Source organism: Pipra filicauda, unplaced genomic scaffold (genome assembly GCF_003945595.2).
Source record: "Pipra filicauda isolate LSUMZ 115617 unplaced genomic scaffold, ASM394559v2 scaffold597_size247288_pilon, whole genome shotgun sequence".
NCBI classification, from domain to species: Eukaryota; Metazoa; Chordata; class Aves; order Passeriformes; family Pipridae; genus Pipra; species Pipra filicauda.
Genome location: NW_024104750.1, coordinates 68,193 through 93,379, shown reverse-complemented (window position 1 = coordinate 93,379; position 25,187 = coordinate 68,193). Strand labels below are relative to the sequence as shown.

The 25,187-nt window shown below is 48.8% G+C and overlaps 1 protein-coding gene across 1 annotated transcript in view; it reads right to left on the bottom strand.

Annotated features, from left to right (window-relative positions):
- The window catches only part of FBLN2 (fibulin 2), a 112,413-nt gene extending 88,127 nt beyond the window's left edge, over positions 1 to 24,286 (bottom strand). Inside the window, exon 1 of the mRNA XM_039387881.1 lies at positions 24,213 to 24,286. The gene's annotated coding sequence lies outside the window, so the exon portion shown is untranslated. The remainder of the gene's footprint in view (positions 1 to 24,212) is intronic.
- Positions 24,287 to 25,187: the final 901 nt, after the last annotated feature.

Genomic DNA, 25,187 nt, shown 5'->3' with positions numbered 1-25,187 from the left:
TCTCTCAAATCCCCTGTCAGGGCTCCCCCGGCGCGAAGGTGCAGCCGCCCGGCAAAGAGGCACCTGCAGAGAGCCTTCCTGTGGCAGACCCCACCTCACCCCGGGGCGGCTGAAACGCTCTGGCAGCCCAGTCAGACGTGCACAGCCAGCCCTCTGACTCGGGAGCCTGGGACAGGCAGGATTTGCGCTGCATTGCCCCGAGTGTGAAGCACATCAGCTCTGCAGAATCACTTCTGAAGGCAGCGGCTGATCCGGTGATCTTGGGTGTTCAAAGTCCAAAGAGCAGGAACAGAACAAAGAGAACCAGGGATTTCAGCTCTCAGAAGATCACAGGGGCGGAATAGGTTCAGTTTTCTAGAAATCACCTCACTGATGAGGTTTACTCTAGAGTCAGTGGAAGGGTGGGTGAAACTTCAGAGGGCAACACTATCACCAATAACCTGTTTGGGATGGAGGGAGGGAGGGAGGGATGGAGGGATGGACTGTGCCCTAGATATGAGCTTGTCTTTATCACAGAATCCCAGAATGATCTGGGTTGGAAGGGACCTTAAAGCTCCCCCCGTTCCACCCCCTGCCATGGGCAGGGACACCTTCCACTAGCCCAGATTGCTCCAAGTCCCGTCCAACCTGGCCTTGGACACTTCCAGGGATGGGGAGTCCACAGCTATGTACCATGGAGGGATCTTACATGAATAGTTACCTTATTTTCAGGTAGATAGAGCTGAAGAGCCTGTGATTTTTCAGTTTGCAAAGGAGAACTCTACGGGGAACACGAACAACATTTATAGAATTGTAAGGAACACAGGTAAACTGAAGGGGATATTCCTTCACCAAATGTGCACCACAACAGGGCAGAGGCCAGGTAGGAGAAATCAGTCATTCCCATGAAGGTCAACTGGAAGAATCCCAGAATTCCAAGTCTGGCCTACCAAGACTTCCCATTTGGGATGTTTAACCAAAATAAGTGTTCACCTTTAAAATAACATTAAGCAGTATCTTCCCACATTACCTACCACCTCAGCCCACAGGCACTGCTTTTCCTTCAGTAGAAGATTTCGAGTTGTTTGACTTTACACACAAATGCTGTTCCTTTCTTACAGATGGATATGATCTGCTGAAGACCTGGAATGTTTTATCCCATAGCAAAACTCATTCAAAAGTACCATCTGTTCCTCCTGCAGGGGCACAGTAATGCCAGAAACTGTTTAACATTCCATAAATTAAGACCATATAATGGATAGCTCATTGTTAAAGTGAAGCGAGGAATCGTTTGGAACCTGATGACAGACATTTTGCTGGGCTTTTTCCTTAAAAATAGTATCCAATGTATTATTTTTGGTTTGCTTCAAGAACTTCCCATTCAACATCAAACAGCAAAGGTGGGTCACAACGTAACCTTAACAACTGCCTTTATCCCCACTTTCAGCAGGATCCTTTCTAATAACTTCAGGAGGAGGCTTGGAGTGGGCCAGGGGTTATAACAAATTCACTGCAACACCAAATTCTGTTCTCCTTTCCCCTGCTGTGTGTCTGTTGTATCTGCAGGATACACTTCCCAAGAGAACAGAATCCAATCTTCCAAGTTTAAGAGCCATTAAAATATGTCTTATTTTATAGATGTTACACTTATTACACTCACACACAGCTCCCTACTCTGCCTCTCACTTACTGGTCAGAAACCTCAGCCAGAAATGAACTGCTTTTGCTATTCCTTTCTACCCAAATGCCAAGATATTTAATCAATAAAAAGGCTGGACATAAAGTCCTGCTATGAGTTTGTGTCATCTGAGTCAACATTAAAACAGCCTTCATTTGCCATTCAATCAGAGAAACCACAGAATAAAGAGGGGAAAAAAGTCTACAGGAAAAAAACCTCACAACCACACACACACAAAAAAAACCCAACCAAAAAACCCCACATACAAAAGAAATCAATAGTGCTTAATTGGAAAAAAATGGCATTCTAAAATCCTCCACCCAGGAGTGGGATGCAAGTGGCTCCGTGCCTGGTTCTTGGGGCTTCCTGGGGACAGGCAATCCCTGGGCATGCAGCTCTTGTGTGAGCTGAGCTCCAGCTCCTCCGAGCAGGGAACCACCACAGACCAGCCTGGCCAGACCCCTCAGTGCCACAGATCAGCACATGGCACTGGCACACTCCAAGTGATAGGAGAGATCGTCTGAAAATTCACTTATTTCAGCCCATAAACTCATCATTTAACACCATGTAAGTGTACATAATTATTACCATCTCTTTGTGAAGCTCCCACACTGCTATAATAAAATCCACAGAAGAAAAGCACTTTTAGCCCACCCATTCCTAATCCCAGAGACAATGCCTATATTTTTCCATCACATCAGATCCTGGACGGTGGGGGAAGGGCAGGAGTGGCGAGGAGAGGGGGAAATGCAACTTGAGAAGTGGTAAGTGTGTCAAAATCTAAATTACTTGGAGATATTTTGCAGCACAATCCTCCTTTATGCCTGTGCAGCTCGGTTCATATGGCTCACATTCAGCCTGTCACAGTGAATCATTGCTACTCCTTGACTTACATTAACAAAAACAAACCCAACTTTCGCTCCAGCCCGTGAGGTAAAACCCTCTCCGAATTCCCAGTCAAAAGGCCAGAAGCAGCATTAAAAATAATTGGTTTTGTAAGAAGCTTGCTTTGAGGAGAAGGCAAAAAAAATAAAAAAAATAAAAAAGCCCGTGAAGATGTGACTAATAGCACAAACATGTGTTGCTTATGGAGTATTTTGCAAAAAAGCAAAAAGCTTTGTCCACGAGCGGAGTAGACCCAGCTTTAGCAGCCTTAACTAACAAAGCAAACCCTCCCCTCTCTACTTAAGTCTTTAAACGGTATCAAACCGAAGATCTTTAACGAGAGCTTTAGAGCCCGACAAACAGTTAGAAAGTAAAGCTGGAAAACTAAGTTTAAAACTCAAAGCGAAACCCAGCCAGATACAGTCTTTGCAACTAGCAGAATACAAGGCACAAAGCAAAGCCAGCACTCAAACAAAGTTATTTTATGCTTCTCCCAGTAAATCTGCAACAAATGTCCAGTGAGGAAGGATTTCTGCTGACCTGTGGATGAGCAGCAATGCAGATGTGGTGAGTTCTCCTGTCACCTTTTGTTCCCAGCCATGTCAGCTGTGCTCTGCTCCAAGTGCTGCTCACACTCCCAAATCCCCTTTTCCAGCTCTATCTTAGGAACTGCCCAGATTTTGTAGTGTAATCTGAGCAGGGAAGTACCATGTGCCTATGATATGGTTAATTCACTTTTTACCCCCCGCAATGCCTAAGGAAGCTGCTTCACATTTCAAAGCCCAGCCTAGGGCTGCCTGACCCAGGTACAGCCAGGGCAGCGCTGGGGCTGCCTCCTGCACTCCAGGGGGCCCCCAAAACGGCTCCTTCCCACCTCCCAGGCCCTGGGCTGGGGGATTCAGGGGGCTGCTGAGGCCCTTGTGTCCCTTCCCTGGTGCCCAGCGCTGAGGGGAGCAGAGCCCAGCACAGAAGGGGCCAGCCCTCCCTGCTGAGGGCACCCCCATCCCCATGGCCAGCACCAAGGATTCCACTGAGGGAGCTCTGGTGAGGCCCCTTGAGACCCAGCAAAGCCCTGGGCATCTGGTCTGGGATCTTTGGCAATGCAGACATCACACAGGTTGGGCTGCAAGAGTCCCATCCATTCCTCTCCAGTGTTGCCACCAGTTAAGTGAGAAACACTCTCCATTTCTTCTGCTAACAGGAGACACCTTTCTACTACCAAAACAAACAAAGAAAAAAACAACAGAAAACAAGCCTCTGAACTTGGTCAATTCGTTCTTCTTTTAATATCCTTCTACATTTATTGATCTCCTTCTGTTTGAATTTGCAATCACCATCGTGCTTAACGATGACAACACTACACTTCAGAGGAGGAAATGCCTCTTGCTCCCAAATTCTGCACAGGGAAGAGTTAAACCAGTTGTGAAGCTGTCAAGCACACACACACACCCCCCAGAGAAGCTGCAGAGAAGGACAGTAGTGCTCAAATCCTGTCACCCAGCCACACCATGAGTTCCTAAACAGTGTGCACCAAACCCAGGGGATCCCAACCAGCACCAGCCTGGTGTAGGTGTTTCCTGAGCAGCAAGGGTGAAGTGCAAACTGATCGTGGTTGGGCTATTCCCAACGTTCTTGAAAGCAAATTCCAAGTAATCCCAATGTCAACAATGTCAATGACCCAAGCACAGTCAGGGAGGCTGAGGGAGCCCCTCCTGGCAGCAAGAGGGGAGGGTTCTGTTACTCCCTCCACCAGCCCCAGGCAGATGGGGGGAGCAGCTCTAGCTGCTTTGGAACAGCCAAGAAAGGGCCCCTAAAAGAGATTAAAGGGAAGAAACAGTCAGGGATCTTGGAAAAGGAAGGATGTAAGACACAAAGACGGCAGAAAATAGGAAAGCTTTGGGGGAATTTTAAGTCTTGGCCAGAAGGCGGCAAAGCAATTTCGTGTAAGGAACCTGCTTTTTAAATTCTTGGCCTTGTGTGTAACACCTATAAATCCCTTGTGTAGGATTTCTAACGATTACATTCTGCATCTGCCAAGTTTTCCTGTTTTCAAACTCTAGACTTCTATTCTAAAGCAAAGATGAGAGTTGTATCTTCCCCGTTGCATAATTTACTAAACCCATTTTTGCCTGAAATTAGCATGTGGGTAAGGTAAACCTTGAAATAATGCAATATATTGGACTATTTCAGAGAAAAAAATATATTCTTCAAGCCTGAATTCAACATCTTAGCTCAGAAATTTGATCTTGACCAGTTATAATGACAATTGTTTAAAAAAAAAAGTAACAAAAAGGAAGTGAAGTGACCTCAGAGGTTAAGAATTGAGGCCAACAGCCATCTCTCTTGCTGGCTGTGTTTATATCATGGAATTATGGAATGGTTTGGGTGGGAAGGGACTTTAAAGCCCATCCAGTCCCACCTCTGCCACAGGCAGGGACACCTTCCACTAGCCCAGGTTGCTCCAAGCCCCGTCCAACCTGGCCTTGGACACTTCCAAGGCTGGGACAGCCACAGCTTCTCTGGGCACCCTGTGCCAGGGCATCACCATAAGGAATCCACAGCCTGTCCCTCTGCCAGGCACAGGCACCATCTCCACTGTGCTCCAGCAGTGCTCTGTGGTCCTCACCCCCCCATCAGGTGCCTCATCCTGATTTATGTGGGTGTCCCCATTATTTCTGTGCCCCCCAAGCCCTCCAGGTGATGCCAGGCTGGTGGGGCTGCAGGGCACAGCTCTCTGCAGGAAGCCAGATCTTCACTCTTTAGTTTCATTAGCCTGTAGAACACGCTATAATTTGCTGAAATGATGATTAATCAAATTTATTTTTCTCTAAGGCAGCTAATGAACAGCCAATTAAGTGTCTCAGTAATTCTGAAATAACAAAGGAATACTCTTGGAGTGACAACCAGCAGCTACTCCACAGCACAAGCGTGCCAGTAAAATCACAGAATATTCCGAGTTGGAAAGGACCCACAAGGATCTTCAAGTCCAACTCTTCAGTGAGTGGCCCCTCCAGGGACTGAACCCACACCTTTGGCATTACTGGCACCAGGCTCTGCCCAGCTGAGCTAATCCAGCCTGGCTGGAAGGGCAGGAGGTGTGTGAGGGCAAGGCCCTTTCACCCTGATCATCCCAGAGCCACCTTTTCTTTCTGCTTCAGACCAGCAGCACCTCCCCTCCCTCGGGGCTGCTCCCGGGCTGCTCCTCAGGCCTGGAGGAGGTGAGGAGGTGCCACCCAGCCAGGGCACAGGGACTGTGGGGAGGGGACACCCCTGGCACCCCCGCACCTGCGGGTTCAGCAGGGCACTGCCTGCCTGCCTTGTGGTTCGGTGCATATCTTTTCCAGGCTCCAAACAAATCCGTGAATCCTTCATTTTGATCACATAAATCAGGGTGAGATTGAGAGATGTAAACACAACTTAGCACAGTACCCAAAAAGCAAGGAGTGACATTGTTAAAAGGATCCATAATCTTGTTTTTTTGAAGTATTTCTTCAGTGGGAATTGTGTTGGACCAAAGAATGCAAAACTTAGAAGCTTCCAAGAGGGGGTCATGTGAAATTACTCTATTTCGAGATTTTTCCAGATCACTAATATTTTGATTCTGAATGTATTTGTAAGAACCTGCCAACAAACCATCAAAACAGAGAATTTTTTGCAGTTTGTAACTGTCTTCCCTTTTTCCAGGTCTTAAAAAAAAAGTGGTTTTGTAGAGACTTATGTCATTTCTGTAGAAAATTCTGCAATCCACAATGACATTGCATATTTTTTTCAAGTAAAAAAGCAAACCTCCCAATAAAGAACAAAGAACATCCTTTGTTTCAGACAAAGAATTTCAGGAGAAACCACAAAATGTTCAAGCAAAACATTAAACATTTGATTTTCCACCCATTCTGCCAACAGTCTAAGTTTTCCCATACTTCTAATATCAGTGTCAATAAGGAGGGGAGGGGAGGCAGGTCAGATGGATGACAAATCCTGTTAATGAAATGAAGATGAAAACAGGACCTTTGCAGAAAGCATTTTTCTTCTTTAACTTAGCTTTTCTTTATAATGAGGAAACGAGACATACTTAATTTACCCATCAGGAAAAAATGCCATTGAGAAACAAGCAGAAGTTGTTACCGGTGTTATTACACAAATCCTGGGCTCTGCTCCTGTGAACACCCAGCTCTGCACCCAGCCCAGTCACCAAATGGGTGCTGTGTCCTCTGCTAAGGGCCAAACACAGGTATATTACTGATGCCAGATGTTATTTAGGCTCTTTAAGTGAGTTTTAGGAAAGGGAACTCAAATGTCCATTTAAAACCAAATGGAAACACTTCCTTTCAAACACACCCAGTGGAGATTATTTGAAACACAGACGTTTCACTGCCTGTTTTCATAGAATGGTCACAGAATGATTTGGGTTGGAAGGGACCTTAAAGATCATTTAGATCCAACTCCAGATCATCTAGTTCCAATTCCCAGTTAGTGGAATTTTTCCCCGTGCAAAGACATCCCACAGCTGTGGCAGCACATGGGACCTCAGCTGCATGTGCCCAGCACTGCACAAACACACAACAAAATGCTATTTACAGCCTCAGAGACAGCAGCCCCAAACTGCAGCAGTGTAACCAAGAATTAAATTCATGAGCTGTCTAGTCTAGAGAGATGCTTCATCTTCACGGCAAACATCATAAAGTGCTGATTTATTTTTTTCCCTCGTTACAGGAGGAGAGATTTTAGTAAATTTAAGTACACCCCAGTGAATTTCCTTTTTGATTACTGGCTCCTTAGTTCAGTCTGTTTTAAATAGAGGAATAAAAGTGGTGCAGTCAAGTTAACCTGTTTGCCCAGACTGGAGAGACATTATTAAATGTTCTTGCTCTTTTACACATCCTAAATATTCAGACACTTGCAGCACCCCAGGGTATAGTGTGCTATGTCAACACCTTGAGAAGAATGCAAACATCTTAATAAAAGCAAAGAGAGATTGCTTATCAGGCACTCTTGCTGTTAACATCTGCATTTTACAAAAGCCCATGAATTATTACAAACCCTTTCCACAGGACACATCCTCCTGGATAAGCAAGCAGCCATGGCAGGAACCAACCAGCAAGTCAGAAAGCAACTGCATTTTTGGTTTCGCTCTAAAGGCAAAGTGTTTCAGAGCATTCTCAGCTGCTCTCACTGAGCAGAGCCACTTCCACCACTTCCCAGTTCAGAACTGAGGGGTAATCCCCCAAACCAAGCTGCTCTGGAAGTCTCAGATGACACCCTTTCCAACCAGTTTTACAGATGGATCACACCCAGCCTTTCAAGCCCATCAGACTGTGTGTGACACTGACTGTATGACAGAGCTCCAGTCACGAGGCAGATCCGATTAGAACAGGAAAATGTGCCGTGCTACCAAGTCTAAGTGTTCTGGTTATGAAAACCGAATAAATGAAAAATAAATAAATAAAAAATAAGCCTCAACAGACCTGGTAGAGGCAGTGGGCAAAGCCTCAGCAGCTCAGTCAAAGAAGTTCTCTTCACTGCTGGCTGTTGGTGAGTCCCTGGTGCCAGTCCCTGGTGCCAGTCCCCTCCCGTGTGCTGGGGAGGCACCTCCAGCTCTGCCCTCACCCCACAACAGCCCAGCTCCCTGCGGGGGTGGCTGGTCCCGCAGCCTCCCTCCGCCTCCCTCATGCCCTTCAGCCCTTCAGCAAGGAGAGGCAAACCCAAAAGCCAGCAGGATTATCTTCAACAGTCTAATTAGTGGCTTGAGATAATCCACTTGGTTTTGCCTAAAGCGAATTAGGAAGTGCTCGTGGGAACTCTGCAGTGACCAGTCACAGCCCCCGACGGGGCAGAGGGGCTGGCAGGGCTCAGAGAGCTCAGGTATCTGCACAAGCTGCCCACCCTTCTCAAGGGGGTTCAGGAGGTGCAAACCAGGTCCAATAACTCCACCCAGGAGAGCTCTCACCATCTTCTGTGCCAACTCCACTGAAAGCCATTCATACACTTAGCAAAGCAAAACTAGATTAAAAATAAAATAAAATTGGGCTTTGCTATCAAAACTCAAATCTGGCAGCCTGTTCCCATGCAAAATCCCTCACAAGTAATACATTTGTGGAGGACAGCTGGAATAAATCCATGACATTTAATGACATGCTAAAAGCAAACCTTGAGCAAACAACTTTAAATCATTTGAAATACTACTGTGAATAGATGAGACTTTGCAGCGCTCACATGTTACAGTAATTAATCATTTCTAAACAGTTGGTTTAATTCTTGAAAAAAAAAATCATTTGCAGAAGTGGGGGGGATTTTTCCCCCATTTCAGGCATATATTTAGAGTAGCATTCTCCTGTGTAAAGGTTTCGCTTCAGAGTTTTAAATGTATGCTCTTGTTCCAATCTAAAGATTCATCACAGCAGCAAAACAGTTTTTCCAGCTTCCACCTTCATTTTTTTATAAGTAACCTGCCCTCTAAAGCCCAGTGCACAGCACAAAAAAGCAACAGTCCTATAAATTGTTTCTATAAAACACTTCAAATGGGATTGCACAGAAACTCAGACAACAAACTGCCTTTTAATTTAAATGGAAATTCATATCTCACAGGCATCCTCTAAACCTCTGTATGTGCATATCCAGTATCATCCTAAGAGGTTCACAAATCCTCAGGTAAAAGAACAGGTCTGTCCTTCCGTGGGTTCAGTGGGAACCAGAGAGATGCCCTGCAGGATTCCAGCTGGTCCCGCCCAGGAGCACCAGGGACCTGTGAGATTTCCCAGCAGGAACAGCGAAGAGCTGGGGGACAGGTACCACCCTGACGTGATTTAGGACCGCACGAACTGAGGGGCACATCTTAAGCTGATCCAGCCTGGTTAAGTTGATACTGGACAAATGGCTCAGCTCTCACTTAAGCAAAGCCTGGGGGACACCCAAGCAGTGTCTCCTGGCCGGGCTGAGCAGGAGCTGGCTGAGCACCAGCAGCTGGCTGGTTGTCCCCACCGCATGTCTGGCAGGAGGGACAGAGGGAACATTCACTGCACTAGTGCAGACTCAGCTCACTTAAGTCAAAAACAAAGGTGGTTTGAGCTAACCTGGCTGAATTTGCAGTGAGGTGGATTAAGAACACCCATAAGACCCCTCCTGCCAGGTCTGGTGGGGATATAATCTTTGCTGGTTGTATTTTCTGTTTCCAAAAAGTCATGTATGCCTGCCCCAGGAATTGCTTCCTCTCTCTTCCTCCATCACCAGTCTAGACAAAACTGCATTAAGATCCTTTTTCTGACTTCCACGTACAGGTGTAATGGGTTAGCAGTTACTAAAAGCTTCTGTGGATACAGGAAAAAATGAGCTCCTTGTCTCTCCAAGGTGTGCTCACTGAAGAGAGTCAGGAGCAGAATCCAGAACTGAGCTAACAGAAGGATTAAAAAAAAAAAAAAAAAAAAAAAAAAAAAAAAAGAGGAAAAAGGGAAAAAAGAACTAGGAGTGTGTGATGGTGGGACTGTTGGGACGTCCTTCTTGATGGCTTTTCCTCCCCGAGGTCCCCTCAGCCCAGCCCAGCCCAGCCCAGCCCAGCCCAGCCCAGCCGTGCCACGGTGGAGCCGCCGCTGCCCAAGGGCTTCTCACGCTCCCGGCTCCGCAATCCCGGATTCCTGGCACCGCTTTGGAGGCTCGGCAGCCACGCCTGCCTTCATTCATAAAAAGGAGCCCACACTGCTGAGAGCCACGGGCTCCGGTGCACCCAGCCATAAACGTCAGGGACATGTCCCGGTCAAACAGCGGCTTCCCCTCCCGCAGGGAGGTCACATCTGCTCCGGGAAGTCGGTGCCTCTGTGACAGTGCTTAACCTTCCCCCCGATTCTGGATCCCATCCACAGAGCTCATTAGCAAACAAGACAGACAGGAATGTATGTCTGTCTTAAAGCAGACCAAGAGATGTAATTAACACAGCTTAATTTTCATGAATAACATCTTAGGTTTGTAACACACACGGATGAAATGGTAACTCCAAGGGTCTGGTCTTGCTCTAATCACATTCAGCAGGAGCAGGAGTGGATCCAGGCCACAAGTGAGCTGCATTTCTTCATATCTCAGTGAGATATATGTTTGTTTCAACAGTTTGATTTCTTACAAAAAGGCCACAATAACATAAGCAGGAGAAAACAAACCACTTGTTGGAAAGCCCCGTTCCAAGTTTCTTTTGTTTAATTCCTGATCTATATGAACATGGAATTGGAAAAGGACTCCTTGGGATATTAAATCCAGGCCACTGTTTTTAAAGGCAACATGTCACTTCCAGCAGAAAGAAAGGTTAATGTTATGCCAATGAGCTGGAAGGAAACCCAAATTTCTCATGCAAGAGAATGGGGGGAAAAGCTACACAAAAGTGAATGTGTGAGACCATATCACGAGATCAGAGCCTTATTCTAAACACATGGGCTGGTGGCACATCGAAGGCGAGATAAGAGGCACAATAATTAGGCGTCAGGGTTCTTCCTACCACCAGGGATCTGCATAGAACTTATGAAAGAAACACCCTGGCTCTGGGATGGAGGAGGAAGGGGAGTTCCCAGGGCAGCGTGAGGCCACCTGAGATGGTGGTGGCCCCAAGGTCAAAGGCTCATGGAAGAGACAAGCAGCCCCCAGCCAGCAGCTCTCTGGTTTCTTCTGCTCAGCAGCCAGAAGGCAGCTGTAGGAAAGCATGTGCCCACTGCAAGTCTTTCAGCAACCACAAAAATCTCTGGAGAATTTAAGGGACACTTCTGCTTTTGCCAGAAGCAGTTCAATCCCACCTCGTACCCACAAACTATGGGAAGAAACTCTCAGGCATGGAAACATTTCCAAAGAACAGTCTGAAAGAGAGGACCAACACTGTAAACATTTGTCATCTCCCGGAATTCAGGCAGCTGTGAAAGGCATGGTTGGCAGGCTTGGCCTGGATTGCATGGGATGCAAAATCTAAGGGCAGAGGGATGAAGGGGAAGTACAGCCAAGGTCCTTTCCATATCCAAAGTCTCCATGCAGGCTTTGAGAGCTGAGAGCAGATACCCGGCACTGCAGCAACGAGAGCAACAGCAGCCCTTAGAGCTTCCAACACACACAATAAAGTGGCACAAAAAGCATAATTTTTAACGTGGAGTGTTAAAACACAGCCTGGAGATGGACTGTAACTACTCTGCTGCTGCAAAGGGACATCCACAGGGCTGGAGGGGTTCTGGCAGTGTGGAAATGGCCCAGCACTGTCCTTCCTGTTGTTGAGGAACTGTCCAGCAAAATAAAATCTTTCCAAAAAGTGTAATGCCAGGGCTCAATCCCAGCCAGAGACAGTACTGGAGCAGATCCCATCAGTTTCTTGTCTTTAGTGGAGAAGGTAAAGCTCCAGTCACCACACTAAGCTCAATAAATCCTGCTCAGAGCCTTGCCTTTGAGACAGAATACATGGATGCAATTAAAATAACATGGCTGTTGAGGAATAAGGCAGCACTGGGAAAGGTTTGCCAACAAAGTAATGCCAATTAAGGGTGTGATTTTTGGGTGATATTTTTAGGCCAACACTAGCCCTATTATTGCTGTTGTAACTGTCTTCAAAGTGATTTTGAAGGTCCAGCTGACTCCACTTGGGAAAAGAACCAGCTAAAAGACCTTTTTTTATTCTCTATAGACTCCATTCTGCCATTCAGGGAAAATCTTTCATAATAAAACTAGTTTCATCTATTCCACTAATAAGGGTGATTTGTGTCTCTCAGATAATTTCACACCCATTAACCACATACCATGAGCTGTAGCTTTTGTTGTTAAATGATTTCTAACCAAGTTATAAGTAAAGCCATGTTATGAGATGTGGCCAGAGCCTCCTTCTGCAACCAAAAGGCCAAGGATGCCTAAAGCAATGACATGTCATGAGGAGGAGCAGGAAAGGAGATCAGGTGCTGCTGGTGTGTTAGAAAACCACAGGAACAGATCCAGTCCCAAACAGCACCCCTGGACTCATCACCTACGAGTGCAATGAAACAAAACCTTGTGCTAAGAGAACTTGGCAATAACACCACCTTCTCTTTCAGTACCAAAGGTTTAGAGGGACAATTTTAGATGAGAAAGAGAGAAAATTCAATGCCAGTGTGGCACACATGAGATCAAAGGCCCTTTCTGCGAGGTGGGACAGACCATGCAGCCAAACCCACCTCCGCTGGCCTTGCTCCCCGAGGGCAGCTCATCTCAGGGCGACCAGCAGGCTCCTGCACAAGCCTTTGAGTGACAAGAGGAAGAGATAAGGTGAGGGGAGGCGTGGGGGCAGAGAACCGGCCGGGTCCTGCTCAGCCCTGAACACACCGGCAGCGATTCTGCTACTGGAGGACGAACTCCTCCACTGACCCTACAAGCCTGGTCCCCAAACCTCCCCAGCAGAGTCCACTGCTCCACTGGTCCCCGAACCTCTCTGACACAGCCCCCCGGTCCCCTGGTCCCCCAAACCTCCCGAGCACAGCTCCTGATCCCCTGGTCCCCCAAATCTCCCCGGCACGGCCCCCTGGTCCATTTAGCAGCTCCAGAAACCCAAGCCCAGCAGCAAAAGCAGGCAGAGAGCACTTTTCTTAGTTATCCCGTACACTTTCTCCTCTGCCTTTCAAACTTCCTACTGGTTTTCTTTCGGCTCACGGGAGTCGGGCAATCCCGCACAACTCGCAGAACACGTTCATGGAAACAATTCCCCCACCTCCGAATGACATTTTGCTTTGCAAACACTCCCACCGCCCCGCGGGGCTGCTCTCGCCTCCTCCACCCAGGGAGTTGTTTTCAATAAAGCAACAGCTCCGAAACATCCACAGCAACTTTTTCTTCTTTTTTTTTTTTTTTACTTTTTGACAATTCGCCACTTTCAGAACAACGGGGGTGCAAAAAAAAAAAAAAAATTAAAAAGGAGAAAGAAAGCAGAGGAACAGCATAAGGAAATACCCGCGGATTGGAGCCGGGAGAGAGGGCTTTGGGTCGTGTCCGCTGCCCCGAGGGGCTGAGCGGGGCCGCTCCGGGACCCCCGGCCGGGCTCGGGGGCTCCGCGCCTGCCCCGCCCGCACTTACCGCCCGCGCCGCCGCTCCGTCCGCTCCGCTCCGCGGGGAAGGGGCCGCGGACCCCGGGAGCCGGAGGAGGGGCCGGAAAGCTGCGGCTTTGGGAGGTTTGTCCAAGCTGACAGCGGGGCCGCGGCCGCGGCCGGGCGGGAGGAGGAGGGACGGGAGCGCCCCGGCCCCGGGGAGCCCGCGGAGCTCGGCGGGCACGGGGAGCGAGGGGATGTGTTCGGGAGCTCGGCGGACACGCCGCAGCCAGGGGATGTGTTCGGGAGCTCGGCGGACACGCCGCAGCCAGGGGATGTGTTCGGGAGCTCGGCGGACACGCCGCAGCCAGGGGATGTGTTCGGGAGCTCGGCGGACACGCCGCAGCCAGGGGATGTGCTCAGCGCTCCCCCAGCCCGCGGCCGCAGGCACACCGGGAGCAGCCGGGGGTGAGAGACGAGCCCCGCTCTGCCCGGGTTAACCCCCCTCTGCCGGTCAAAGGTGGCCTTGAAACTGCGCCGAGAAGGGCTTCTCCTGTTATTTTTGTCCCACGGCTGCTTACGGAGATCCAGGTGGCCCCAAGCTTACCTTGCTGAGAGCCGTCAGGGAGACATCGGATGGTTGGACCCCAGTGTGTTCATCGAGAGGGTCCCGCTGTCATATTTATATGACAATAGAGACTGTTTATAGAAACCCATCCTGGGATAAATTACAGACAAGTCCCCGAGAAAAAAAAAGTCCCTGCAGCACTATGTCATCGGGAAAACATCCTTTCCCAGAGGGTCCTCAGAGAACCCCGGGTGCTGCTCCCCCCAGGCAGCAGGACCTGCCCGTGGGCTCGGCGGGCTGTCACAGGGAGCCTCTCGCCCTGGATGGGAGCTCCGGGACCTCCCTTTAGGCTGCGTTTCTGTCCCTTCAGTACAAGTTGTTTCCAGCCCTCAGCCTGGCTATAGGGCCGGCCCTGGAGCTCTGTCCCAAACCCCTGGGCCAGCACCGGGACAAAACAGCCAGGACGTTTTCACTCTGCAGAGCTCCTCCATCTTCTTGGGCACTGTTATGGGAGGAAGGGACCAACCAACCCCCACTGCATGCCCAGGCCTCACTGCTCAGCCTCTCTGATGTCCACCAGGGCTGTTGGCAGGACAGCTCTGCCCAAGCCTGCAGGGAAGGGCAGCGGGAGCAGGGCACTCACTGTCCCACCAAGGCCACTGTCCAGTCCACAGCCAGCCAGCTCTGCAGCACCAGCCTGCCCCTGGCCCAGGCCAAGCAGACAGCTGCAAACAGCTGAAGGAGGCAGCAGAGCATCCACGGCCTGGCTGCCAGCTTTGCCCTTCCTGGCAACCAAGGGATGGAGCAGAATCGACTGCTGCAGTCAGAGGTGGTGGCTCTGTGCAGTGCTTGGTCACCTTCTGTCACTGCCACCCTGGGGGAGAGGTTCCTCATCATGCCCTCCTCCTCCACTCTCCTCTCTTCCTCATGGCAAACACAGCCCAGCCCGTCTGACAGTAAAAATGAAACATGTTGAAGAAGCTTTTGGGCTGGCTCTGGCTCTCAGCTGCTCCCATTCACGGGCAAGGCTGAAGTCTGCACAGACAAAATGTGTGCACAATTAGGGAAAAGTGGCAGGGTAAGAATTTCCATCTCTGAGTGCTGTGGTATCCTGTCTCCAACACAGCCAAAGCCTGGGAAAGTGGGACTGTCTTACTGTGTGATGCTGCAGTGTGTGTGGGGAGGGGGTTTGCTGCTGGACACCCTCAGGGATGGACCAACCATACAAAATCATTGTGTAACTGTAGCCAGAGAGAAAAATGCTATTTACTTTGTGAGCAAACAGTCAGCCCTTCAAAAATGATCCTGCACAGTCTTGAATTTCATCTGGAGGAAAAATGAAGGCATAGAAAGACCTGAGGACTCTGGTTTCTTCTTCCTCTGCAGAGATGCAGCGTGAACACTGCTGCTCTGAAGGCAGTGTTATAGTCCCCTTTAAATAGTCTGGTCCATGAGCGCCTCTTGCTGTCCCCCACTGTGGCAGGGGCAGATGGGGAGCAGTAGAGCCAGTGGTAACACTTCATCTGGGCTTTGCATTGGGTTTGTGGCTGAGCTGGGAGCGAGCCCACGTCTACCAGCTCCACACCCTGACTGAGTCACACGTGTTTGAGGAAGACCAGGAGAGACCAATGGAGTCAGGACTGTGATAAAACTACAACAGGAATTACAGAAGTCTCCTAAAATCACTCCAACAGCTTTTGCTGTTAAAGCCATGATGGGCTTAGCAAGGCAAAGTTTGTAGGTAGGACTAAAATCTCTCCCAAGACCAACTGATGCACATGGGAGATACTTCAGCAGCTTCCAGGCACACAAACCCTTCCTCAGATCCGGGAGGAGGTGCAAGCTGCACCCCTGGCTCTGTCAGATCTTCAGCATGAAGTTTCCTCTCCCCAAAACACCCTTTAACTGTTACTACCAACACGGCCCACACCGGCAGGAGATCCTGACAATGAGACCCGTTAAAGACAGGAGTTAAAAATCCTTCTTGCCACTTCCACAACCACATTTCCAACGCCCAGAGCTGAGTGTACAGGAATGGGGAGACTTCAGGAGGAGACACAGCCACAAACTTGGGGTTTGTTGGAGCACCTTTAGTAGTGGAGAGATATGGGGAAGCCACGTGCAGGATCTCAGTCTGGTGTCCAGCAGCTGAGCATTGAGCAGCTAGAGAAGAGCAGTGGCACTGCCAGGGTGGGTGACTGTGACATGGGGAGCACATTCTGCCCTGCTCTGACATACCACAGGAGAAACCAGTGCATCCCTTTTCATATCAGAGTAAAACAGCAGTAACACATGCAACACAGCCCCAGAGGGCCTTACTGGAGAGAACAGAAACTCCTCAGCAGAGCAAAACTATGTTTAAGTAACTTGCCAGCTCTGCTCTGCTGCACCTCAGCACAGCACCCAGGAGTGAACCCAGCAAGTCCTAACTGAACCCAAAAGTTGAACTCCTACACTGGTGGCCTGTCTTCAGGCAGTGCTTTCACACAGTTTAGCCAAGTAAAAATATGGCTCAGAAACAGAGTAATTTTTTTAACATCATAAGATTGCCTAAAATGTTTTGGTTTGACTTCAAGTGACACTGAAGAACTAATACATCCAGGATGTATTAGTATTTAGCCTCAATGAAGTGAGGCTAAAGGAAATATCCATCATTTCCCAGTGAAAGAAAACTGACAGCATTGTCTGGGGACTGAAAGGAGGTCGTGTGAATCCACACAAAGATCCAGAGCAGCCTGTCTCATGGGTGGGATAAGCACATACCCACTCAGGGACTAGCTTTGGAAAGCAAAACTAACTCTTTGGAAGTCTGACTTCAGGAGGGAAAATGTTTGTTTGATTCAGCCAGTTTTTGCATCTCCAACACTCCTGAAGCTCTGAGGTCTGCACTGGGACTAAAGGGGAGGGGGTAGCACTGCCTCCTTCCAAGAGACAGCCAGGGAACCAGGACACAGAGGAGCCTCTGGTGTGGTTAATCCTTGACCCACTTCGAAGCAACTTATTTTCCAAATAAAAGCCCCAAAAAAGAAGACGACCCAAACCAGGGGTGAGAAGATGTGACATTGCAGAATTCCAGAGCTAAGACACAAAAACAGGTCTTTTTAGTGTTTTCTAAGCAACAATTTCCTAATTGCAGGCCAGTGGGAACCACACCACCAGTGTCCTCTACCCCCTTCTTCCGCCCCTGTAAATTGTAGGAACTCTTTTGCCCTTCTGTGACTGTCCTTTCCACATGGCTCTGGCATTCCCACTTTAAAGTGGTGCTACTCTGGCTGAACCACCACGGAGCAGAGCAGAACAATTGTCAAGTGCAGGCAGACTCAGACTGAAATATTTGCTCGCGTGTCCTCATCCAACCACAGTTTTTCAGAATTCGGGAAGATGTCACAAAGCAGCAGCAAACAAAGCCTTCTTGGCCAAAGTCAGGCCACTCCCCAGCATGCCTTTCATTGCAATGTATGGCTGGGAAACATAAGAAATGCATAGCTCACATAGGAAAAGCTTTTAGCAGATGCTGCTGCTCTGAAATACCAGGGAGTCAATAATAGAACACATTTCAGAGGAGAGAAAAGTGGCACAATGTATAGACCAGCCCAATCCAAACAAATCAATCACAATGTATGTCTGCTCTGAGCCCACTCCAACTCTTACTGTTCTGGAGCTTTCTGATCACCAGGACTCAAAGATTTGCCGTGACCTGCACGGTTGAACTCTTAACGGGGAAAAGTTAAAGAACCAGCTCACAGGAGAAGATTCCTGCGGTGCTGGATGAATGCAGTGTGAGAATTACTTACTCAGACAGTTTAGGAGGAAAACAGCATCTCCCTTTCTTTATCAGAAGCCAGTTTTTCTGCAGGTGTTTGGTCACATTCACACTCTGTGCCCTGGGAGGAAATATGGCTGTACATGTGAAACAGAGTAAAGCATAATTCTTCAAGCAAGGAGAGAGTGTGCCTGACAGTGACTTCCCATTAATTTAATGTACTGGCAAGCCAAGAGCACTTAGAAGCAGCATTTGATAAAGTATTCTTTCAGATTCTGACATTTTACTGCAAGCTGCTGAGAAATGTACCCAAATCTAACATCAAACAGCTATTCAGGAGAAATAGCAGGAAAATTATCTTTATCTTGGAACCTGACTCGAAACTCTCCCTTATTCTCGAGGTTTTTCACCCTCAGTGAGCACACACTGGAAAGCACAGCTGTGGGAGTTCAGCACTCTGGTGCCAGCAAGTGTCACCTCAGTGAGGAGCTTTCAGGTGGCACAGGATGGAGGGACAGACCCTCTGCCAGGGCAAGCTTTCCCTCTATCCCACAGACATAGAAACAGGTACAATCCACCCTCTGGCAGGGCTTGGTGCCTGTTCTTCACTTTTGTCACATGTAAAGCTCCCAAGAAAACCCAGCTGAGGGTGTGAGACCCACTTGAGTTTGGACTGATTTCCAAATATGCAGTAGTGGCTCAAATCTGACACCTATACAGGTGTGCAGGGAGCAGGTAAAGGTTCAAATCTGACATCCATGCAGATGTGCAGGGAGCAGGCAGAGGAGTGTTTTTCCCCAGCTGCCCCTCCTGGCATCTCCCATTTCGTCCCGGCCGTCCCCATTCCTCTCACAGGATCCTTTGTACCTTTGAACAGTACCTGAACAGTTTGAGAGTGAGAAAGTTGAGGATGAAATTGAAACAACAAGTTTCTTCTTATTGTTTTCTTTTTTTTTTGAAACTGTTCAGTGTTGACCTTGAAAGTTTTCAAAGAACAGATGAAGCTCCAGCTCTTCCCGTGGTGGATGAGGTGACTAATGCAGACTGTCAAAATCCACTTCAGATTTGCTGCAGCAAATTACATGCAGGTTGTAAACAAAACAAATATCCAAGATAAGAGTGACAGCCAACAGGCTGCACCCCGTGAAGCTCCCCTCTGAGTCTGAAACATGCTCCTCATTTAGAAAGGATAAAGTATTGAAATGCCATTTCAGCAGAACTTTACAAATACTTGAGGTTGCCAAGCAGGACCCAGAGCCCACGGGCTCTTTCTGTGTGGGCTCCTCTTATGTGGGTTTTTGCACCCACATCCAGCTCTGCTACTGTCAGCAGGGTTCTCTGTGGGGGCAGAGATCTGTCAGCACTGTGCCCGGCCCTGCTGGATACAGCAGTGGGTAGAACGCAGGAGAGCAGCCAGTGGGAAAGTCAGGATGGATACAGGGTGGAAGAAAGCAAGCAAGGGGAACTGAGATGCAGACCGTGAGCAGGGCCAAAATGCCCTGTGAAGCTGTGCATAAAATCATAGAATACAGTCTACAACTGCCTGGGCAGGGGCAGAGGAGGGGCAGGGACTGAGCTCTGCTCTGGGGGGACCAGGGACAGCAGCCAGGGAATGGCTGGAGCTGTGTCAGGGCAGGCTCAGGTTGGATCTCAGGCAAAGGTTCTTCCCCCAGAGGCTGGTTGGGCACTGCCCAGGCTCCCCAGGGCAGTGGGCACAGCCCCAAGGCTGCCAGAGCTCCAGGAGGGTTTGGCTGATCCTCTGGGGCACAGGGGGTGACTCTTGGGGATGGGCCTGTGCAGGGCCAGGGGTTGGACTGGATGATCCCTGTGGGTCCCTTCCAGCTCAGCACACTGTGTGATGCCAGGTCCCCAGGTGCCACATCCACATGTTTTTTAAACACTTCCAGGTATGGTGACTCCACTGCTTCCCTGGGCAGCCTGTTCCACTGCTTTACATTCTCTGTGGAAAAATGCTCTACACTGAGAATTGGAGTGGCTCTTCATGAGAACAGCAAAGCCTGGAGTCCTCTTACAGTTCTGGTCCCCATTGGTGCATGGAACAAATTATTGTCCCAAGGCAGGAATCTGATTTACTGACAGGGCACATTCAGAGCTGTTCAGGGCTATTCAGGGCAAAGGAGCAACTCCCACAGGGCATCTCCCACAGGGCACCCACTGAGCAACTGGCAGGCAGTAAAACCAGGAGAGGGATTGACAGCAAAGAGAAGGCAGCAAAAGGCCTCTCTTTGGTGACATTGGACCATTTCTTCTCCAGGTCCAGCTGGGATCTGAGCATGGGGCAGGGGCACAGGGAGAACACAGTAGCAGCAGCCCCTGAGAGCTGCCCAGCAGGAGGAAAGGCAGCAACCCCAGCAGGGATGGAGAAGGAATGGAACTGGAGAGGCTGCAGTGTCACACAGCCACCTCCAGGCAGGATGGCAGGGAGAACTTCAAACTCTCCCTTAAGTTTGTGTGGTTTGTTTTTTTTTTTAACCATTGGCCTTTCAGTGCAAGTAAGGACTTGCCAGGCTTCTTGTGTGAAATAAATTGTATCTTCTGTCATTCCTTTACTTAGATATTTATCTTACATACCCTCCTGAGTACTGAATTTTACCTGCTCACCTTCTACTGCCAGGAGCTTTTCCCTTTGTGGAAGTATTTCTGCTCAGAGCAGCACTGTGGCTCGTTTGCATGGCCAGCTAAAATTGATGGTTCTTGCATTTGTTTTCAAGATGAGCACATATCCATCTCCTGCTGCAGTATCCTGTAGGATCAGAGGGAGCTGCTGCTGCTGGAGTCAGAATCTTTGCCCACACACACACTGCTCATGCCACAGAACCCCCCAAAAACGGCCTGTGTGTGTTCACTGTCAGCCCTGCAGGCACATTCCTGTGCACTCCTATTTCTGCTGTTATCAACACTGGGGTTCACTCCCATATCCACAACATCAGTTCTGTGTGCTTTTCATGTGCACCAGCCTATGTGGGATCCCCTCCTGTCCTTTCCAAATTTACAAAATAAATTTGTAAAGGTCACTCTGGGCCTGAATATTCCCATCTAGATTCCAATTGCAAGTTCATAATCCCTGTAACACACTCCATTCCCAACCCCAAATGAGAGGATTATGTCTTCATCCCTGAAGTATGATTTCCATCTGCTACTTCTGCATGTCACTGCATGGGAAGCCCCATTTCCCAGCTTTCTGCTTTGCTGTCTGGAGTTCCCCACTGCCTTTGCCCACTGAATTACCAGAAAATTGCCAGAAACATCAGCCCTTCAAAACCCCTCGAATCACAAACAAGACCAGCTCTGTCTCATCTCTAGTGCTCACAAATGCAGAGAGAAACACTGTTTAAGCCTTCCACAGTTCTCTGCTCTCCAGCAGGATCCCAAATCCCAGCAGCCCTTTACATCCCCTCCTTAACTGAGGCTGTTGCTTTGTCTCATCCCCTGCAGGTACCGGGTGCTGCTCAGTCCTCACACACAGATCTGGTCTGACCAGCACCCGAATCTCTGTGGGACCCCTGGTGTAACCCCAGCCTGCTGACACACAAGACAAAGGAGAGACTCTCACTGCTGAGGTTTCCAGCTCAGCCCACACAGGCACAGACCTCCCTCCAGTGAGTGTGGGTCACTGGCAGTTTGGAAGGTACAGCAAGGTCCCCTTTGACAAAGAAGTGCATAAACCCTTATAATTACTCATCACAGATCGTTGTTCTCCTCTGGTGAATGGCTCAAATACAAATGTTTGCACTGAGGCCAAAAGCACAGGGTCTGAGCTCAAGTAACATCCTGGGTTGGTAATAAATACCCACTGCACAAACAAACCACTGAATGGCTTTTCCCCAGATGTCACAAAGTTACCCCATGCACAAACTGCTGTTTGGTGCCACCTGCTACCCCAGCCTCAGGCTTGCAGCAAAAAACCAGTCTTCTGTTAAAATAAACCCATTGGGATAGAAACTAACTTGCTCTCGTAGAGTATGCAGTTGTCATTGCTGGTTTCCTTGCTTCGTGTAAAATACAAATGATCCAAAGCAGCAAGTAAAGCTGTGTTTTGACTGCTGTGGGGACACGGGTGACTGTCACCAAGGGCTGCCAGACCAGCTCTCTCCTCCAGCCAGCAGCAGGGCCTCATATTAGAGGCTTCCCAAATTGCATAAGGTGTGGAGCTAATAAAAACTTGAACGAGCCTGGAAACCTGATGATTAAATCTTGGAAAGCTGAAAGCCATGTGAGCTGGTTAGCACCGACTTCTGCCATGATGGATCTCTAGCAACATGTGAAAGTTATCAGCCATCCCTGTTGTTGGGCAGTGCAGACACACACAGCCAGCCAAGTTCTTAGCAAAACCAGCTCTTGAGCCCCACAGGGACTATTTGGAGACCTCATCCTGCACAAATATACCCAGTGCACACAAAAACATCTCGGTTCAAAGTTAAAAATTAGTCCTAATGTTACCTTCTCTGGAAAACCCAACTGCAACGTCTCATTTTCTGTTTTCCCACCGTATCTGAAGCTGCAGCGCTCGATCTGTGCAATAGGCACCCACACCCAGCACGTACTGCCTCACTGGATTCATGGATGCTGCTGGCAGGAAAGGAACAAGGCTGGAATACTGTGTGGCCCTGGTTAGCTCGTGCTCAAAGGTCAACTCCTGATAGCCTTGGACATGATTCCCCCATTCCTACTGAAGAGAACAACTGACCCTATAAAACAAACAGCAGCAATGCCCCTTTCACAGCTGTCTCCAGTTTCCCCCCTGAAATTTGGCTGGGTGTTTACTCTGCGACTCAGAACACAGACGTAAACTGTTTAGGGATATCCCTATATCCTTGTTTCTCCTTAACAATGCCAGAGAGAATGAAAAATGCGGCTCATTAGTATTGTAACCATCAGAAAGAAAAAAAAATAAAGAGGAAAAAAAATCCTCCGTAGTGAGGGTCTGACCTGTAGCAGCCCAGACTGTGTCCTCAGCACGTTCCAGTTTCGGGGGAAGGGTTGCTCTGAAGAGATTTTCAGGCAGTGGTGGGCAGATCCCAGATGCCCACAGGTCCCACCCAGGTGGTCTCCAGCGGGAGCCACAAGCCTCTGTGGGGAAGAGAAAGGGTCACAGAGGAAACTGCGTTTGTTTGGAGTGGGTTTTTTGGTTGTCCTCAAAGTGAGATCTGAACACTGGGATTACCAAAGCACTGTGGTAGCTGCTCATCAGAACAACCCCACTTCCCTGTGTCCCCTGTGCACCCCCAGGCTTTTCTGGAATAGTTCTGCATAGTCCAGCATCCTCACAGGGGTGAGGGAAAATGTTGGAGTCACACCTGAGCCCTGTGCAAACCCTGTCCTCAGAGAAGGAAGGGGGATCTCATTTTTCCCCTGATTTTAACCCAAGGAGGAGGGGTGACTGTGTGGCTGCCAAAGGCCCCACCAGCAAGAGGGGACCCCTCAGGGGGCTCCTCATGCAGGAGGGTCTTTCTCCCCCAGCACCTTTGGTGCAGCCAAGCAGGGTCTGGGCTCCCTGTGGCAGACCTGGGGGAGCCAGGGTGTCCTCCAAGAGGCGCTTTGGCTCAAGGAGAGGGAGCAGGGAACCATTAACACAAGGAAAACACAGGAGTGTGCCCTGCCTGGGGTGAGGAGCGGGGGCTGCAGCGGCCCTTCCACCTCTGGGCACCACCCACCATCACTTTCTTCTTTGGAATTCCTCTGGAGCAGCGCAGTGCCTTTGGCCTCTTACGGTGTCCACACACAAAAAGAACCCTTTTCCTCATTTCTCCTCGTGCCTGTGGCAAGGCTGGGGGGCTGCAGAGGCCCCTCTGTGAGGGGAGGCTGGGCTGGTCCCAGGGGGTTCCACAATGGCCCCCTCTCAGCCCCTCTGGGCAGAGGGAGCAGAGAAAGGTTAAAATGCCACTAGTCTGGGAAGAAAAACGTGTTAGAAACAGCCCAGTGACACCCCAGAGAAAAGAGGGGGAGGAACGTGCTTTAGGGTTTTGTTTCTGGCCCATCTCTGTTTCAATCAGCAATAAATTAAACTGATTTTCCCTGAAACTGCAACACTAATGCTGCTGTGACAAGACAGCACCAGTCACTGAGAAACTGGAAACCATAATGAGGATTTTTCCCTCTTTGGCATTATCTATATAAAGTAGCACAAAACATAGTTGGGAATTGCTGCCATAAGTAGAAAACCTCATGACATTTGGGGTGAGTGGTGGCAGCTCCTCACAGTTCCAGATGGAGCCATCCCAGTGCCAGCCCCCCACAGCAACTCTGCTCCCCTCCCGCCACACTGCTGCTGAATTCCACCCCCAGGGGATGCCCACAAGGTGTGGTTAATCCCTTATTTACCTTCCAGGGGAGCTGTGATGTTTAGTAAGTGCTTGGGAACAGCTGTGGAGCCAAAGGAAGTTGCATTCCCATCCCTGCCCCCAGGAATCACCTCAGCGAGTTGTTTTCCAGTGGAACTTCAGCGATCTCCACATGAGGCTCAGAAGGGCTAAATTTAAGCTTGCTGTTAGTTAAGAATTTTATTTTTTTTTTTTTTGCTGAGACATATCTGTGTGCAAAGCTCTTTGCAAAAAGTGTGTGTGGGTTTGAGGAGTGGGAGAGGGCTGTGAATAGATTCAAGTCCTTCAGTGGTTACCAACAGTCTGCTTGAGATGTAAATTCCTCCTTAGCATTGAGATCTTGAAAACATGTGGAGACCTGAGCTGGTATTGGTTTTATTTTATTTTGTGTAGACCTTTATCTGCAAATAATAAACAGAAGCTTTGCCTTATACAAGGCATTGCTGAAGAGGGAGAGAAAATGTCCTTTATCTCTTACATTCTTGTTATGCAGCATCAACACAGCATTTAATAAAAAGCATCTTGATATAATAATAGTTTAAAGCTTGTTTTCCAAACAAAACTGTTGTTTGCCCAGAGTAATGTAAATTTGCAGTTCTCCTTTACACTTCACAGACGGCGAGAGAAAAAGGTTTTAAGATCTCCCCAAAGGAGAGATTTAATTGTAAAACAAAGCACTAAGTATGACATCTAGCTGAAGCTGTAAAGGCTACAGTAATTAAGAAAGGCTAAAACATATGGTGCACTTCATGAGGCTGGTTAATATGAGCTCCCAAACTGCACCTTTTTGTGCCTGAGAAGAAATGAGAGGAAAGCACAGCTATTCTCCTCATCCTTGAACCATACGAAAGCCTTTGCCGTAGTCCCGGTGAAGCAGGAATGGCACCTTCACTCCATCTGGAGGACAGGGATTTCCTTTCACCAGCTAAGCAAGAGATGAGCCACAGTTGTGATCTATTGATGCGTTTACAATGTG